The sequence below is a fragment of the Salmo trutta genome, chromosome 30, assembly GCF_901001165.1.
Source record: "Salmo trutta chromosome 30, fSalTru1.1, whole genome shotgun sequence".
Lineage (NCBI taxonomy): Eukaryota > Metazoa > Chordata > Actinopteri > Salmoniformes > Salmonidae > Salmo > Salmo trutta.
This window is the reverse complement of record NC_042986.1, coordinates 8,398,984-8,409,979: the sequence shown is the minus strand read 5'-3', so window position 1 is coordinate 8,409,979 and position 10,996 is coordinate 8,398,984.

The window sequence follows — 10,996 nt, the reverse complement described above, 5'->3', positions numbered from 1 at the left end:
TAGGGGTGCAACTGCATCTAGGGTATTGCGCAAGGTTAAATTGAGTTCCTCGGTTAGGTGGTTAACTGATTTTTGTCCTCTGACGTCCTTGGGTAGGCAGAGGGAGTCTGGAAGGGCATCAAGGAATCTTTGGGTTGTCTGAGAATTTATAGCACGACTTTTAATGCTCCTTGGTTGGGGTCTGAGCAGATTATTTGTTGCAATTGTAAACGCAATAAAATGGTGGTCCGATAATCCAGGATTATGAGGAAAAACATTAAGATCCACAAAATTTATTCCATGGGACAAAACTAGGTCCAGAGTATGACTGTGGCAGTGAGTAGGTCCAGAGACATGTTGGACAAAACCCACTGAGTCGATGATGGCTCCGAAAGCCTTTTGGAGTGGGTCTGTGGACTTTTCCATGTGAATGTTAAAGTCACCAAAAATTAGAATATTATCTGCTATGACTACAAGATCCGATAGGAATTCAGGGAACTCAGTGAGGAACACTGCATATGGCCCAGGAGGCCTGTAAACAGTAGCTAGAAAAAGTGAGTGAGTAGGCTGCATAGATTTCATGACTAGAAGCTCAAAAGACGAAAACGTCATTGTTTTTTTTTTGTAAATTGAAATTTGCTATCGTAGATGTTAGCAACACCTCCGCCTTTGCCGGATGCACGGGGGGTATGGTCACTAGTGTAACCAGGGGGTGAGGCCTCATTTAACACAGTAAATTCATCAGGCTTAAGCCATGTTTCAGTCAGGCCAATCACATCAAGATTATGATCAGTGATTAGTTCATTGACTATAACTGCCTTGGAAGTGAGGGATCTAACATTAAGTAACCCAATTTTGAGATGTGAAGTATCACAATCTCTTTCAATAATGGCAGGAATGGAGGAGGTCTTTATACTAGTGAGATTACTAAAGCGAACACCGCCATTTTTAATTTTGCCCAACCTAGATCGAGACACGGTCTCAATGGGGAAAGCTGAGCTGACTACGCTGACTGTGCTAATGGCAGACTCCACTAAGCTGGCAGGCTGGCTAACAGCCTGCTGCCTGGCCTGCACCCTATTTCATTCTGGAGCTAGAGGAGTTAGAGCCCTGTCTATGTTCGTAGATAAGATGAGAGCACCCCTCCAGCTAGGATGGAGTCCGTCACTCCTCAACAGGCCAGGCTTGGTCCTGTTTGTGGGTGAGTCCCAGAAAGAGGGCCAGGTATCTACAAATTCTATCTTTTAGGAGGAGCAGAACACAGTTTTCATCTAGCGATTGAGTTGTGAGACTCTGCTGTAGAGCTCATCACTCCCCCTAACTGGGAGGGGGCCAGAGACAATTACTCGATGCCGACACATCTTTCTAGCTGATTTACACGCTGAAGCTATGTTGCGCTTGGTGACCTCTGACTGTTTCATCCTAACATCGTTGGTGCCGACGTGGATAACAATATCTCTATACTCTCTACACTCGCCAGTTTTAGCTTTAGCCAGCACTGTCTTCAGATTAGCCTTAACGTCGGTAGCCCTGCCCCCTGGTAAACAGTGTATGATCGCTGGATGATTCGTTTTAAGTCTAATACTGCGGGTAATGGAGTCGCCAATGACTAGGGTTTTCAATTTGTCAGAGCTAATGGTGGGAGCCGTTGGCGTCTCAGACCCCACAGCGGGAGGAGTAGAGACCAGAGAAGTCTCGGCCTCCGACTCCGACTCACTTAATGGGGAGAACCGGTTGAAAGTTTCTGTCGGCTGAATAAGCGACACCGGTTGAGCATTCCTACAGCGTTTCCCTCCAGAAGCCATGAGAAAGTTGTCTGGCTGCGGGGACCGTGCGAGGGGGTTTATACTAACGTTACTATCTGTACTTGCTGGTGGCACAGACGCTGTTTCATCCTTTCCTACACTGAAATTACCCTTGCCTAACGATTGCGTCTGAAGCTGGGCTTGCAGCACAGCTATCCTTGCCGAAAGGCGATCGTTCTCCTGTATATTATAAGTACAACGACTGCAATTAGAAGGCATCATGTTAATGTTACTTAGCTTCGGCTGTTTGAAGTCCTGACGAACCATGTCCAGATAAAACCTCCGGGGTAAGAAAGTTGAATGAAAAAAGTTGAGTGAGGGTAAAAAGTAAAAAATATACGGTAATGAAAAAGTAAAAACCGTTAGGTAGCAAAGTAAGATCGGCAACAAAAACGCACAGCAGCGTAAACAAGTCTGCAAGTTGTGACCGGAAACAGGAAACTGGGCCGTAATGACAATTACAGACAGATTATTTCACTTATAATTCACTGTATCCAGGATGGAGAAGCTGGCTTCATTAAAGTATGGGGATTCTAGTGGTGGGATATACAGTTGAAGTCGGAAGTTTACATACACCTTAGCCAAATACATTTATACTCAGTTTTTCACAATTCCTGACATTTATTCCTAGTAAAAATTCCCTGTCTTAGGTCAGTTAGGATCACCACAAGAAGGTGAAATGTCAGAATAATAGTGGAGAGAATGATTTATTTCAGCTTTTGTTTATTTCATCACATTCCCAGTGGGTCAGAAGTTTGCATACACTCAATTAGTATTTGGTAGCATTGTCTTTAAATTGTTTAACTTGGGTCAAACGTTTCGGGTAGCCTTCCACAAGCTTCCCACAATAAGTTGGGTGAATTTTGGCCCTCCTGACAGAGCTGGTGTAACTGAGTCAGGTTTGTAGGCCTCCTTTCTCGCACACACTTTTTCAGTTCTGCCCACAAATGTTCTATAGGATTGAGGTCAGGGCTTTGTGATGGCCACTCCAATACCTTGACTTTGTTGTCCTTAAGCCATTTTGCCACAACTTTGGAAGTATGCTTGGGGTCATTGTCCATTTGGAAGACCCATTTGCGAATAAGCTTTAACTTCCTGACTGATGTCCTGAGATGTTGCTTCAATATATTCACATAATTTTCCATCCTCATGATGCCATCTATTTTGTGAAGTGCACCAGTCCCTCCTGCAGCAAAGCACCCCCACAACATGATGCTACCACCCCCATGCTTCACGGTTGGGATGGTGTTCTTCGGCTTGCAAGCCTCCCCCTTTTTCCTCCAAACATACTGATGGTCATTATGGCCAAACAGTTCTATTTTTGTTTCATCAGACCAGAGGACATTTCTCCAAAAAGTACGATCTTTGTCCCCATGTGCAGCTGCAAACCGTAGTCTGGCTTTTTTATGGCGGGTTTGGAGCAGTGGCTTCTCCCTTGCTGAGCGGCCTTTCAGGTTATGTCGATATAGGACTCGTTTTACTGTGGATATAGATACTTTTGTACATGTTTCCTCCAGCATCTTCACAAGGTCCTTTGTTGTTGTTCTGGGATTGATTTGCACTTTTCACACCAAAGTACATTCATCTCTAGGGAACAGAAAGTGTCTCCTTCCTGGGCAGTATGACGGCTGCGTGGTCCCATGGTGTTTATACTTGCGTACTATTGTTTGTACAGATGAACGTGGTACATTCAGGCATTTGGAAATTGCTCCCAAGGATGAACCAGACTTGTGGAGGTCTACAATTTTTTTTCTGAGGACTTGGCTGATTTCTTTTGATTTTGCCATGATGTCAAGCAAAGAGGCACTGGGTTTGAAGGTGGGCCTTGAAATACATACATAGGTACACCTCCAATTGACTCCAATTATTTCAATTAGCCTATCAGAAGCTTCTAAAACCATGACATCATTTCTGGAATTTTCCAAGCTGTTTAAAGGCACAGTCAACTTAGTGTATGTAAACCTCTGACCCACTGGAATTATGATACAGTGCATTATAACAATTGTTGGAAAAATTACTTGTGTCATGCACACAGTAGATGTCCTAACCGACTTGCCAAAACTATAGTTTGTTAACAAGAAATTTGTGGAGTGGTTGAAAAACGAGTTTTAATGACTCCAACCTAAGTGTATGTAAACTTCCGACTTCAACTGTAGGTAGTACACAGGAGGACATTTTCTCTGTTATGATCATTTCCTTTTGAATTTCTAGCCAAATGTAAAATGTTCTTGTTTTGATTAATTTAATAGATTGAGTTAGGTCTGCTCTACAGGAAATTAGCAGACCCCCTGAGTCCCTTCCCTGTTTCACACCTGGTAGTTTAGTGGATTGAACTACCAGCTCTCTGTAACCTAGAGGGCAACTAGTGGGTCCATCTCCTCTATACCATGTTTCTTGTAGGATGACAATGTCTGTATTTCCTATTTCTTTGGTGAAGTCCAGGTTCCTGCTCTTTAGGCCAAAGGCAGATGACCTCAGGCCTTGGATATTCCAGATTGAGATAGTGAAGCCTTTGTGTTCCATAAAGTGTCCAAAGTTGTTGGTTGTGTGGTTTGGCCTCAGACCAGTAAGTGTGAGCAGAGCCTGCTAAGCATCAGGTACATGCCATTGGCTTGGGCTAGTGTAAGAGTGGGGGTTGGGCCTGTTTTCCTGCTCACGGCCTGGGCGTATGTGTGACTTCCATGTTTAGGCCCTACTTGTGGGAGTGGGGTACATGGGTGGGCAGGAGGGGCATAGGTCTAATCGGAGGAGCCTAAATGAGGTGTGGGCATGGTTGGCTTGGAGGGGGTGTTGATTGTTTGGGGTGGGGGTGTGGATGTGGTTGGTGGTGCTGTGGTCTGAATGTAGGTCCTCTCGGCGTGTGTCTTCTATGTGTAGGTCCGAGGGGGAGTCCCGCAGGTCTGGGAGAGTGTCTTACTGGACTGGTAGGGGTGTCTATTGATCTGTTGCTTCTGTGTGAAGTGTTGGGACTGCGTTTAAGGGCAATGTCCTTTAGGGTCCAGGCAAAGGTGGGCATTGCTGCCTTGTATAGGTGGACCTGGTCGTAAAGGCTGTTCATGTCCAGGGTGGAGTGGCGGGACAGGTAATCATTTGGTTTTAAGGCAAAGTCACGGGAAATACTTGCGTTTACCTGCTTTATGGTAGCAGGGTGGAAGTATTTTCGTGGTAGCAAGGTGGAGATAACCATTTGTGCGTTGGGGAAAGTAGAAGAAGCTTTTTCAATCTCTCCCTTGAGTGCTGTGGCCACCCTTTCCTGCTGTGCTCTCAGGTCGTTTGTGCCTGTCTGTATTATTATGTGGCTGGGTGTCCCTAGTTGTTCCTCAGACAGAATGTCTAGGGCGCGCTGGATGTTTGGACACCAGAGTTTAGACACTGTGTTTGGGAAAATGTATATATTTCCCATTTGAGTCCATAAGTAGTACAATCTGTGGCTTGTGTATGTCCTCAGTGGGTGTGGTGGGGTTGTCACTATCATGGTGGCTGATGGGGGGGCTCAGAGGGGGTGGGATCCCCTGGGCTTGGGGTTCTTCATTTGTCTGTCCTGTTGTGATGTCGACGCTATGGTCTGGGGTGAACTGTTCTGCTGTGGTGTCGAGACTTTTGTCGGGAGCTGAGGTGGGCTGTTCTGCTGGCTTCTCTTCGGGGTTAGCCACCTCTCTAGTAGGTTGTTCTCTGTCACACGCCATCCCCTTCACCCTCTCCTCCAGCAGTATGATCCTCTCCTTTAGTGCTCTGTTCTTCTCCTGCTCCTGCGCTTTCTCCTGTTGATGTTGTCTCACCAGAGTCCAGAGTGCAGATATGTCTCTCTCCACCTCCAACTCTCTGGGTCTGGATGATATGTCTCTCTCTCTCTTTCTCTCTCTCTTCCCTTTCTCCTATGGTGGCAAAATTGCAAGATTATGTTATAATACTTTTATTGCATCAAATGGTTGTTTGATTCAACAGAATAGAGTATTCTTAACTATTGTGTGTGTGTGTTCTACTGAGGATGGACCTCTGGGAGATAACACTGACAGAGGAGATTTACGACGCTTTTCGGGTGATAAAACCTAAAGAGCATTCCAGAGCATGAGTTAATGTTTCTGTTCTATACCGTACCAGGGAGAGATGGTTTCAGTTTGGAGTCGGAGGGCCAGACACTGGTCTCTGTACAATGAAAACTGTTGACACAGCAGATACTGTCTGCTATGTATTATAGGTATCTTTCATTCAAATCTTAACCTTGTGACCCATTCTATATATCTGTTGTTCGTCATGTAGGTTGAAAGGGGTGTATCTTGACTATAAAATATCTTTGTACTTTTGTCTCGGCGGTCTCAACAAATCATTTGACCGTGAATCGTCGACCAGCCATGACCAGCCATCATTAGAGCAACTCAATCGATTCACTTTATATGTGTGCGTTGTATTGACCTGCTCCATTATTAATACGTGATTAAAGATTTAGTTTAAGTATAACTCTGACATGTGTGATGAGTTTGTCTCTCCTCATTTGATAGTAAAGAAATGAACCAGCACACTCCTCCCCAGCCCTAGAGAACCAGGGATGTAGGGTGAGGTCTGGTGAGTTCGTGGGAGTGGTGCACAGCTGTGCAGATGTTCTCAAAGAGGGACCTGTTGGTATTTTGAACTCGTTACCAGCGGATCATTCTAAGATCTTTATAATGACACGCGATTGTTTTACAGGTGATTCAACTATATTGAGTCGTCTGTAAAATTATGGGATTCGTTACGTTGACATTTATGATATTGACTTTCATGACATCGACGTAAACTTAAACTTAAAAGGAATTTGTACAGAACTACTTGTCCCAATTTCAATGTTGACTATTATTTGAAGTTGAACCATGTAATAACCATGAGGAACACTTGTACAGGCGGTGGATAAGTTTGGCCGTTGTGACCTGGCTATGGGTGTTTCCATAGAAACATGACGGTTTTTCTATAGAAGTTAGCCGCCGGTGAGGCGTTTTCTTGGGAAATGTTTTGCTACCCTGGGTACATAGAATTGGAATGAAATAGCACTCACATTCTAATTCAATAGTTTTAAACCAGTCTGTTGTTCTTGGAACAATACTGCAGCAAAATAATACATGCGAATGTCAAGTAAAAGAACATTGTCGTGTCGTCGGTTTAGCAGATGTTATAGCGGGTGCAGCGAAATTATTACACAAACAAGTACACAAATAATAATAATTTAAGAAATATAAATCAGCAAATTTGAAACAAATCTGATTAACAACCCAAATAGCATTGTAACAGTAATCTATATGTATATACACCAGATGAATTTGCACCAGATATACTAAGAATGATATATATACAGCAGTAGATATAGTAGAGTGAGCTATGTCAAGAATCCAGGATGTAAATAATTATGCAGTGTATAAACAGTGTAACTAAAACGTAATGTACTCTAGTAAATATATGACAACGTCAAGAATACAATATTTAAAGACACGGAACAAAACCCCATGACACCATGGATAAAATTGCAGGAAATTTGCTTCCGGACCAAAGTCCAGAATATAAATATATATGTATGTGAATGGTGTGTATAGACAATATGGACAGTATATGAATGGAAATGGTGTGTACAGCAGTAATTATATAGAATGAGGCATGACTAAAATACAGTATATACATATAAAGTGGATTAAACAGTATTCATACATTATTAAAGTTATCAGTTTGTCAATTGTCATAGTTGAGTAAAAGTAAAGATTCATAGAAAATTTAAAAGCATAACAAAAAAGTAAAAGTGAAAGTCACCCAGTAAAATACTACTTGAGTAAAAGTCTAAAAGTATTTGGTTTTAAATATACTTAAGTATCAAAAGTAAATGTGATTGCTAAAATATACTTAAGTATCAAAAGTAATAGTATAAATCATTTCAAATTCCTTTTATTAAGCAAACCAGTTGGCACTATTTTCTTGGTTTTGAAATTTACGGATAGCCAGGGGCGCACTCCAACACTCAGACATAATTTAGAAGCGAAGCATGTGTGTTTAGTGAGTCCGGCAGATCAGAGTCAGTAAGGATGATCAGGGATGTTTTCTTGATAAATGTGTGAATTGGACAATTTTCCTGTCCTGCTAAGCATTCAAAATGTAATGAGTACTTTTGAGTGTCAGGGAGTAAAAATGGAGTAAAAAAGTACATTATTTTCTTTAGGAATGTAGTGAAATAAAAGTAAAGTACAGATACCCATAAAAATGACTTAAGTAGTTGTCACAGCTGTCGTGGAAGAGAGAATGGGACCAAGGCGCAGCGGGTTGCGTGCTCAACATATTTATTAAATAAAATGAGAACACCACGGAAAAACAATAAACAAACTAACGCCAGGAACAGAGAAGCAGGCTCAACAAAAGCAGTGCTCTCAAACAACTACCCACAAGTGACGAACAAAACACACACCTATTTATAGGACTCCCAATCAGAGGCAACTAGAAACACCTGCCTCCAATTGAGAGTCCAGCACCTAACCTACACATAGAAAAACTACCCTAGAATATACACATAGAAATACAAACATAGACCAGTGACCAAAAACCCCGTAATACATAAATAAACTACCCTCTGCCACGTCCTGACCAAACTACAATAACAAAATAACCTCTATACTGGTCAGGACGTGACAGTAGTACTTTAAAGTATTTTTACTTAAGTACTTTACACACCTGCCAGTGTTCAATGACTATGTACATAGGGCTGCAGTCTCTAAGGTGCAGGGTAGAGTACCAGTAGTAACAGTGTAAAGGTTCAGGACAGGGTACTACAGGGAAATGTGTGTATTTTATTCTGCTAGCCAGTTATCACATCTACCTTGAACCTTCTTGCATTTGTCATTGTGGTCCAGTTACACTGAGTCATGAAGAACGTTTCACAGTTGGTTCTTTTCAACGTTGAATTGAAGATGGAAGCAACTCATGCAAGTGCTACTTGGCAAAACATTCACATTGATTTGATGTAAAACTTTCCCATTTAGAGCTCTAAATGTGATATTAATATAAACAAAAACAATGGGGATGAGAATGAAGTGTCACACCCTGATCTGTTTCACCTGTCTTTGTGCTTGTCTCCACCCACCTCCAGGTGTCGCCCATCTTCCCCATTATCCCCAGTGTATTTATACCTGTGCTCTCTGTTTGTCTGTTGCCAGTTTGCTTTGTTCATCAAGCCTACCAGCGGTTTCCCCCTTGCTCCTGTCTGTTTCTAGTTCTTGTTTTCCCGGTTTTGACCATTCTGCCTGCCCTGAGCCTGTCTGCCGTTCTGTACCTTGTCACACCACACTGGATTACTGACCTCTGCCTGCCCTGACCCTGAGACTGCCTGCCGATCTGTACCCTTTGGACTCTGATTTGGATTACTAACCTCTGCCTGCCCTTGACCTGTCGTTTTGCCTGCCCCCTGCTCTAGTAATAAACTTTTGTTACTTCGACACCGTCTGCATCTGGGTCTTCCCTGAAACGTGATAGTAAGGGCTATGTTCAATCTGTATCACGGAATCAATGTTCCCACGTTAGCGGAAACTGCATTCATGGTAAACTCTGCATATGTCGGCTCAGTCGGAAATTACCTTTACATTTCTATCCCCCAATCTGTAACGCTCCAACGATACAGACTGAATAGAGCCTAAGTTAGATTTCCTTGAGTGGCGAGGTGCCATCTACAGTCACTGGGGATCAGGGTTGCGTGTCTGGAGCTTGGGACCCCCTGAACCTTGCTCAATTGGTTGAAACCTCAACCACATCCACAGTGCGTCCGAAAATGTACCCTGTACCATACAGAGAGCACCACTTTTGACCAGAGCCCATTGGGCCCTGGTCAAAAGTAGTGCACTATATAGGGAATAGGATGCCATTTCAGACACACCCTCTACTGCCAATCGGAGTTAATATAGTGAGTGATTGAGAGGTGACAGATGACATGATGAAATGATGGGGTCTGACAGCACACTGAATCACACACACACACAGCAGGTTGCATGGGCTCCGCATGGTCAACTCAATCACAGCAGGTGGAGGGCATCATGGTTAGACCACACCAGCATCATACAGTAAATAAACAACACCATTAACAACAGAGACAAAGACAGCATTGGGGCTGCTGTGATTCACAACCATTTGAATCAGGCGACACAAACGTGAGGCTGCTGCCGAGGCAACGACTACTCTCCCTGGGGTCCAAACAGGAAGCAAGACACAACAAATGGAATACATGTGGTATATATTTGCATTGCAATTGAGTAATTTAGTAGATGCTCCCATCCAGAACGACCCACAGCTAGTGCATTCATCTCAAGGTAGCCAGGCGAGACAACCGCGTGTCACATAACACTACAATACTGTAGAACTTTGTTTTTAAAGCTGTATCCGTACCCATTGGATATAGTGATCACCATATTGTGACCAGTAGTGACGCTGTCAATCTCTCCTCAACTTTGAGCCAGGAGAGATTGACATGCATGCTACGTGCTGTTCTGTTCTGCACCAACTAAAATTTGCCTATGTCCTTCTTTGCCGCACCTGACCACACAACTGGGCAGTAGGACCTGTCTGGCTGACTGAGATGTCAAGAAAGCAGACGTACGAGATGAGTGCAACGTGAGTGTGTGCGTGGGTCTCTTCTGGAAGAGTTGAAAACCTAGGGATGCACTGAATCCGTTGACATCGAAAATGTATTTTTGTTTGTTGACTGGGTCGCATTACTCTACGGGCCAATTATGTACTACCCATTTGTTAATGGAATCTCTTTACTGTGGAGTTGGCAGTGTACTGTCATACAGCAGGAAAGGAATCTGAAGCAGTTAATGAAGAGTGTGGACCTTGTGTAACTCAGGAAATGAAACTCTATTATGGCCAAGTCCTTTTCAGCCATTCAAACTCCATCTATATACCTCTCTCCTCTCAGAGCGATTTCTTCTGTTGTAGGTAACATGTAGGGCACTTTCCTCTGCCCTTCACCGTAGCTAGTTTAAGATGTTGTACACTGCAGTCAATGGTAAAGGCGTGCCGGGTCGTCGATGAATCATTTCCCTATGCTCCCTGGCTTCAGTGCCATTCACTTTCCTTGTGCCCAGACACAGTCACCGTAACAGCGAGTTAAATGTGTCTCTGGTGGAGGACATCCACTCTGCTTCGCTGATGTACCATCCATTTGTGCTTTTAAGGACTGAAAGGGAAAAACACAACTTTTTCTAGTTTTGAAG